A 9,646-nucleotide genomic window follows, 5' to 3' on the forward strand; every position below is an offset into this window, starting at 1 on the left:
TGTCAAGAAATTTGCGGACATATTTTGCAACCACCACACTGCGGATATACATATAACAGAAAATGATTATCAATCAAGATATTATGGAAACATCTATAGCTTCAATATATAACCCATTTCAAATATATACAGAGTTATTTTCAAAGTTTATTTTACCTTTTTCCACATAAAAGTGTTACATGTTTATCACCATTTGAAAAATATCTAAAATAATAATAAAATTTGTAAAAGCATCCAAAGTCTCAAATCCAAAGATAACTACTATGTTATTTTATGATTTTATAGTCTTACTAAGATCTGAAAGATATCTTACTAAGACTGAATTATGTAAAATCATTATTAACTATGTTTCTCAATTTATGCACTAGACTCCTATGTCAGTTAAATAATATTTACTTAGTCCAGAATGACTTTTTTGTAACCATTGATCATTAAATGACCAAAATAATTTTGTAGAGAATATAAAACTCTCTGTGTGGATTGAGAACTAAATGTATTTTATTATATAACATAATTATGTAGAAACAAATTTAATGAATAAATAGTAGGCTTCTGATAAATACTTTCAGCTTTTCTTCATTATAATGTGTAGAAATGTTTACTTGTCAGCCCAAGAGAATAGTTTCTATTCTGGTAGATTCTTCTGATCCAATTTTCCCCCAGAAATCCTCTGGGCTTCATGCTATTTAATTTTCTAATTTTAGGGCCCTCATCCCTATTGTTTGCAAGTTATTCTCAATCTCCTGTAAGTCAATTGTTCCCAGTACACATTAAGTAGAGTATTTATTAACTAATTTCTACGGAGACTCTTTAGCTTCTTAAATATTTTTCAAAATAGTGACATTCTGATTTACTAAAATAAGTCTTGATTCAACAGCATCTTACTGTAACACAGCCTTTCAAGGTAAGGATTGTCAGTAGAGTTTTCCACAAATATCAGAATTCTATGATCTTTCATTGCAAATACATTAAAATGGTTCTACTCTGCTTCTTTTAGTGACTTCTAAATTTTGTGTATTTGATGGAATCATGGGCATCATGACAATCCATTTGCTATCTCATCACACACTATCTTGTGCAAGTAGATGTTCAAATGGTATACTTTTTTAAAGGTGAATGCACAAGCATATTACAAAAATATATCTACATTTTGTTTAATTTGGAGTATCTTCAGTCTGCCTCCTATCTTCCTAAAAAATGCAGTTGCAACATACTTGCAATAGACATTTTTTTTTTGTCTCTCTAACGACTTGTATTCACTGTTCAGATTCTGACACTGTAGATATTTCATAGATCGTCTTTTTATGTCTCTGACATTTATGCATTAAGTCGGGTTCTATCGAGGGACTTTGGCCCAAATTTTCAGCCTGGCTTAAAGACTCAGAAGGCCAATATACCAAGGAAGAAGATATTAGATATTTAGACCTATTATTTTGATGCTATTTAATAAAGTTTTTCTTGAATTCTGTAATACATTCTAGTATAGTTTATATGTAAACTTATGTTTTATTGTTGTTGTTTTATTTGAGATGGAGTCTCACTCAGTTGCCCAGGCTGAAGTGCAGTGTCACAATCTCAGTTCACTGCAACCTGCGCCTCTCAGGTTCAAGCAATTCTCCTGCCTCAGCCTCCCAGCTGAGATTACAGGCCCACGCCACCATGCCCGGGTAATTTTTTTTTTGTATTTTCAGTAGAGATGGGATTTCGCCATGTCGGCCAGGCTGGTCTGGATCTTCTGACCTCGTGATCTACCCGCCTTGGCCTCCCAAAGTGCTGGGATTACAGGCATGAGCTACCGCGCCTGGCCTTAAACTAATATTTTCTTAAACTTTGGGTTGTGTCATATTATCTTCAACTGTAGTGTTCTTAATTAATGTTACCAACTTGTATGTACTCAGCCTAGCACTACTCACTCACTCCATTTATCTGAGAAGAGTTTGCCCAATCACCACCCATTTCCCCAACCAATCACTTTTTGGGAGTATAAGCTTTGCTACTACAGTCACTTTATGTGTGTGTGTGTGCGTGAGTCTGTGTGTGTGTGTGTGTGTGTCTATAAAATTCAAGCTGAGCCAGTTAACATGGCTATTAGAGATAAATTCATATAGGATAATGAGGTTTGATATTCAATTATTAATTTTTCTAGATTGGTGACAATATATAGTTTCATATAATACACAGGCAAAATTTTGTATCATGGTTTAATCAGTTGTTATGCCTCTTTTGATAATTTTCTGTTACATCTTTGCTTGTTCTATAATTGAAAACATAATGTTGCAGTACATTGATTTATCTGAATTCTTTACACATTAAAGTTATTGCTAGTTTACCTGTCCTAATTTTGTATCAGTTTGCTTGTTTTAACTTCTCATTTCATTATAATTGAGGTTTTTTTAACATTTAAGGGTAGTCAAATACGTTGTTATTGTTCTTTAGAATTTTTCTAAGATTTGAGATTTAAACATGTATTGCCCTTCAATATTTCTGTAAAGTCGCAAAAATATATAACGATAGCTACCCTCTTAAATATTCTTATGGACAGTTCAGTGTTATTAACTATAAATACAATGTTGCACAGCAAATCGTTAAGATTTTTTATCTTGTATGATGCAAACTTTATTTCCATTGGACAATACCTGTTTCCCTTTCTGCTAGCATCTGGTAACTACCATTTTCTGTTTTGATGATTTTGATTATTTTAGATAAGTCATATATGTGGAATAATGCAGTGTTTGTCCTATGGTGACTGGCCTATTTCACATAGCGAAATGTTCACAAGGTGCTTCCATGTAATAACATTACAGTTTTGTGGCTGAATAGTGTTCAATTGCATATATGAACCACATTTTTATCATCCATTCATTCATCCACAAGCATTTAAGTAGTTTCAACCTCTTGACTCTTGTGAATAATGGTGTGATTGCTGTGAATACAATATATCCTCAAAAACTTGATTTTCATTCTTTTGCATAAATACTCAGAAACTGGATTTTTAAAATAATATGTTATTTCTATTTTTTTATAAAGAATATTTGTACCATTTAACATTTTCACCAACAGTGCACAGGGTTGCATTTTCACCACGTTCTTTTCAATGTTTGTTTTTTATTTTCTTTTTTGTGTTTTGTGTTTTTTTTATGTTGCCCACCCTAACAGGTATGAAGTGACATTTTATTGCAGTTTTAATTTACATTTACCTGAAGAATAGTGATGTTGAGGGAATCGATTCATATCCCCTTTGGCCATTTGTAACTTTTCTTTGAATAGATGTCTATTGAAGTTATTTGCCTATTTTTAATCAGGTTTTTAGTCACAAAATTATAGGACTGCTTTATACATTTTGAATAGTAACTACTTATCAGATATATTGTTTGCAAATATATTCTTCATGCTGTGGGTTGCCTTTTGACTTATGATTGTTACCTTTGCTCTGCAGAAGCTTTTTAGTTTAATATAGTCCCAATTTGCCTATGTTTACATTTTTTCCCTGTGCTTTTGGGGTTCTATCCAAGAAATCCCTAGCAAAACCAATGCTACATATATATTTTAAAAACCTGTTTTATTCTAGGAGTTTTACAGCTTTGTGTCTTAATTTTAAGCCCCCAGTGTGAATTTTTGTGTGTGGTTTAAGAAAACAGTCCAATTTCATTCTTTTGCCTATATTATTTAGTCCTTCCAACACCATTGTTGAGAACAGTATCCATTCCTCATTGGATAATTCTTGTCACCCCCTTTCAAAGATTTCAAAGATTCATTCATATATATATATATATGAATTATTTTGGGGCTCTCTATTCCATTCAACAGGTTTACGTCTGTCTTTATGCCAGTACCTTACTCCCTTGATTGCTGTAGCTTTATACAACTGAATATCTTATTCAAATGCTTGAGACCAGAAGTGTTTTGTATTTTGTTGTTTTTTGAACTGGGGGACATCCACATGCATATAATGAAATATGTTGGAGATGGGAATCAAGTCTAAACACAAAACTAATTATATTTCATATATACCTTATCCAAATAGTCTGAAGTTAATTTAATATAACATTTTAAATAATTTTGTACATGAAGCAACATTTGGACGCATTTTGACTGTGACCCATAACATGAGGTCACGTGTAAAATTCTCTACTGTGGGTTCATCACGTCACTCAGAGAGTTTTGGATTTTGGAGCATGTTGGATTTTGGATTTTCAGGTTAGAGATGCTCAGATTGTATTATAATGTGTTTTGAAATCCCAAAAAGTGATGCTTCTAGTTTTGTTCTTCTTTCTCACAATCAACTTATTCAGGATCCTCTGTGGTTCCCTGTGAAATCTAAAAAATTTTTTCTGTTTCTGTAAAAACATGCCATTGAGATTTTTATTTATATTGCATTGACTCTCTAGATTGCTTTGTATAGCATAGACATTTTAGCAATATTAAGTCTTCTAACTCATTAATATAGAATTTTCATTCATTTATGTCTTAATTACTTTCATCATTTTTTAAAAATCCAGTGTATAGTGTTTCACTTCCTTGGTTAAGTTTATTCCTAAGTATATTATTCTTTTTGATTATATTCTTAAATTCTTTTTCAGAGTTTGATATTAGTGTATAGTCATGTAACTCAACTTGTTATATTTATATTGTATCCTGAAACTTACTGAATTTATTAGTTCTAACTGGTTTTTGTATGTTTTGGTAAAAAAGGTCTTTAGTGTTTTCTACATGTAAGATTATGTCTTCTGTGAACAGAGATAATTATACTTCTTCCTTTTCAATCTGGTAAATTTTCATTTACTTTTGTTACCTAATTGCTCTAATACAGCCTCAGGTATTATGTTGTACAGAAAAGGTGAGAGTGGGCTAGGCGCCGTGGCTTAGCATTTTGGGAGGCCAAGGCAGGTGAATCACTTGGGGTCAGGAGTTCGAGACCAGCCTGGCCAACACAGTGAAACCCCATCTCTACTAAAATACAAAAATTAGTCAGGCATGGTGGCACATGCCTCTAATCCCAGCTACTTGGGGGGCTGAGGCAGGAGAATCGCTTGAATCTGGGAAGCGGAAGCTGCAGTAAGTCGAAATCTTACTGCTGCACTCCAGCCTGGGTAACAGAGCAAGACTCTTAAAAAAAAAAAAAAAAAAAAAAATGTGGTGAGAGTGAGAGGGGGCATTCTTCTTGTATTGTTCTGATTTTAGAGAAAATATTTCAGATTATCATCATTAAGTATGATGTTAGCTATGAACTTTACATTTGTGATGTTTAACATGAAATTGTTTTCTTCTATTCTCTTAATTTGTTAACTGTTTTTATCATGAAAGTATATTAAATTTTGCAAATGTTTCTTTCTGCAACTATTGAGATAATCACGTGATTTTTATTTTTTTTCTCATAATGTTGTGTATTATATTGTTTGAATTATGCATGTTAAATCAACATTGCATCCCAAGGATAAAACTTACTTGCTCATTCATGGTGTATTATACTTTTAATATGTGGTGGAATTCAGTTTGCTAGTATTTTGTTGAAAACTTTTGCAGCATTTGTAATTTTTTTATTTGGCTCTGGTATCATGGTAATGTTGGTCTCATAAAATGAATGTGCAAGTGATCCTTCCACATGAAGATTTTAGGAAGAGTTTGAGGATTTGTATTGATTATCTAAATATTTTATAGAATTAAACAATGATAATATCTAGTCTGAGGCTTTTCTTCTTGGGAGATTTTTTGATTGGTGATTCAGTTTTCTTACTACTGATTCATTTCTTCAGAATTTCAATTTCTTCCTGATTCAATTTCGGTAATTATGTGTTTCCAGGAATTTATCCATTTCTGCTATGTTACCCAACCTGTTAATGTTTAATTGTTAACAGTATCTGTTTCAATACTTTTTATTCCTATGGCATCAGTTCTAATGCATTCATTTTATTTCTGATGGTGTTTGAGCTTCTTGTTTTACTTAATGTAGGTAAAGCTTGGTTAATTTTGTTGATCTTTAAGAAAACTTTGTTTTATAAATTTTTTTGTATTGCTTTCTATCCTCTATTTTGTTTCTTTATAGTCTAATCTTTATTATTTGCTTACTTCTTCTAATTTTATTCTTGTCTTTCTGCTTCCTTAAGGTGTAAAATCAGGTCTTTATGTAAAGTTATTGTTTTCAAATATTAGCATTTACAAGTATAAATTTTCCTCTTAGTAATTATTTGCCACATCCCAGAAGTTTTGATATGGTGTGGTTTTATTTTCATTACTCTCACGATATTTTGTACTTTCTAATTTTATATCTTCTTTGATCCATTTGTTTTTCAGGAGTTTGTTAATTTCCAAATGTCATAAAATTTCCAATTTACTTTCTGCTATTGATTTCCTATTTAATTCCATTGTGATCAGAAAAGATATTTGAGACACTTATTATGTTTCCAATCACGTTAAAGCTATTAAAAGTTCTTTTGTAAAACTAGAAACAGGATTACCATTTAATGTTAATCTCACTGCTGGGTATATATGTGAAAGGAAGGAGATCAGCATGTACAAGTTATATCTGCACTGCTGTGTTTATTGCAAAATTATTCACAGTAGCTAAAGTATGGAATTAACCTAAGGTGTTCTCAATCATATGTGGAAGGTTAAAAAAAAAAGTTGAACTTATGGATGTAGAGAGTACGCTGGTGGTTACCAAAGACTAGGAAGAGTAGGGAGGAAGAAATATAAGAGAGGTTGGCTAATGACTGAAAAAATACAGTTAGATAGATAATATAAGTTTAAGTGTTCAATAGCACAGTAGAGTGACTATAGTTATTAATAATTTATTGTATATTTCAAAATAGAAAAGAAGATTTAGATTATTCACAACAGAAATAAATAATAAATGTTTGAGATGGTAGCTATCCTAATTACCCTGATTTTATTATTAACCTTGTAAGGATGTATCAAATATCACCAGTACCCCACAAATATGTACAATTGTCAGTTGTACATATTTATCAATTGTCCATGTGTCAATTAAAAAACATAAAAGCAAAACCTAAGTATATTTTTTCAAAAATTAAAAAAAGAGAATTTTTTTTTTGTGATTTAACATGTGATCTAACCTTGAGAATATTCCCTGAGCACTTGAGAAGTGTGTATGCTCTGTAGCTGTTGAGTGGAATGTTGTGTACCTGTCTGTTAGGTCCTTTTGGTCTATAAAATTGTTCAAGTCCTCTTTTTCCTTATTGATTCTGTCTAGTTGGTGTGGCAATTATTGAAATAGGGTTTTAAAATAGTCTACAACTATTTTCTTGCTATCAGTTTCTCCATTCAGTACTGACAATGTTTGCTTCATATATTTATATACTCTGATGTTGGGTATATACATATCATTGTAATATCTTCCTGGTGAATTGACCCTTTTATCATTATATAATGTCCCTCTTTGACTTTTATGACACTTTTTGACTTGAAGTCTGTTTGTCTGATATTAAGTATGACAACTTCTGTTCTCGTTAAGGTAGCAATTTCATGGAATATATATTTTAATCCTTCCACTTCTACTGTGTGTTGCCTTAAACCTAAAATAAGTCTCTTGTAGACAGCACATATTTGAATCTTGTTTTTTTCAGTCAATTCAGGCACTCTATGTCCTTGAGGAGTTGAAACCACTCACATTTATAGAAATTATTGATAGGGAAAGATTTACTGTTCACATTTTCTTTGTCTTATTATTATTATTTTGTTCCTCTTTTTCCTTCTTGCCTTCATCCTCTTTGTTTTATTGAGTTTATTTTGTGATATGTTTGGATTTCTCTCTCATTTTCTTTTAGCATCTTATAGGTATTTTTGTGATTACTATGGAGCTTACTTAAAACATTTTATAGTTACAATTTAAAGTTAAGTTGATAACTACTTAACTTTAATCTCATACAGTAACTCTCCACTTTCATATCCCTCTTACACTTCCTGGTATCAATATCACAAGTTACAACTTTTTATATGATTTATGTATGGAAATATTTTTATTTTTTATATTTTGGGTTTTTTATATGTTTTAATTAAACTTTTATAACAGAATTGAAAGTTATTTACACAATATCATTATGATGTTACAATATTTTGTATTTTTACATGTATTTATTTTTTATCAGTGAGTTTTATAGTTTCATATACTTCTGTGTTGCTATTTATTATTACTGTTTGTATCAACTTTAAAAACTCCTTTTGGAATTTTTTAGTGATAATAAATTCCCTCAGCTTTTGTTTATCTGTGAAAGTCACTGTTTCTCCTTCATTGTTGAAGGAAAGTCTTGCCAAATAGATGTAAATACACTGATAGTCTTTGGAGTATTCTCTTGTATGTGAAACATTGTTTTGTCTTGCTACTTTCAAAGTTCCCTTTGTCTTTGACTTTTGACAGTTTGATTATAATGTGTCTTGGTGGACTGCTTTGGATTTATCCTGTTTGGCAATTTATTAGATCTTTTGAATCTAGATGTTCATTTCTCTCCCAAATTTGAGCAATTTTGGCCATTGTCACTTTACAGAAATTATCTGGCCCTATCTGTCTCTTTTTTCATCTAAGATTTTCCATTTTATGTGTATTTGTCCATTTGATTGTCTCCCATAAGTCCCCTAGATATCCTTGATTCTCCTTTATTATTTCTGCTCCCACCTCCTCTCTTCTGATTGGATAATATGAAATGTTATGTTTTCAAGTTGGCTGATTCTTCTACTTGATAACTACTGCTATTCAGTTCTTGAAGCAAATATTTTATTTCAGCTGTCAGCTTTAAAATGTCTGTGTTTTTTTATTAATATCTATTTTCATTCTCTTTGTTGACATTCTCATTTGTTTAGGCATTGTTTTCCTGGGCTTATTGAATATCTTTATGGTAGTTATTCTGAATTATTTGTCAGGAAACTAATATAGTAATATTTCATCAGAGTGGATGTCTTGAGATTTATTTTGTTCCTTTGATAGGGCCATTTTCTATTTTTTTTCTTGTTTCATGTAACTTTACACTGACATTCACGTATTTGAAAAACAGCCACCTGTCTCATTTTTTATGGACACGCTTCATATATGAAAGTACCTTCACCAATTAGCCCTTCTAGACTTTCTGGGGACCTTTCAAACATTTTATGTGTATGTGTCTTTTCTATATTCATGCATGTATATCCCTATTTAGAGTCACCAATTTCTTATTCAGTAATTTGTAATCTCTTAGTCTCTCTACTACCTGTTTGCTATACAACAGATCCTGTAGAGGAGTAGTATACCACCCAGCTCTTTTTTTATTTTCAATGGCCCCCAGGAATCTAGAATATGCTGTGGCCATCAACACCCTGAGAGGCAAAATGGAAACCAGTCTCTTGGACAGGCCCCTAAAATCCATAATGTAGCACAAATGCTCCACTCTTTTCTTTGCCTCTGAGAGAAAGGCCACTAATCTGAATCTGTCTTTGCCTGCTCCGGAGCAACATCATGTCATCCGGTTTTTGTTGTTGCTGTTGTTGTTGTTCTTTTCTGTGGCCCCAGACATCTAGAGTATACTAGGTCTCATAAGCATTTCAAGACAGGCAAGAAAGAAGCCATTCCTTTGGGCAGCTTCCCCATTCCCCCTGAAAAAGGTCCAAACATCAGATGTATAGTCTAGTTGACCTCTGTAACCTAGCTGATTTTTATTTG

Source organism: Macaca fascicularis, chromosome 17 (genome assembly GCF_037993035.2).
Source record: "Macaca fascicularis isolate 582-1 chromosome 17, T2T-MFA8v1.1".
NCBI lineage: Eukaryota > Metazoa > Chordata > Mammalia > Primates > Cercopithecidae > Macaca > Macaca fascicularis.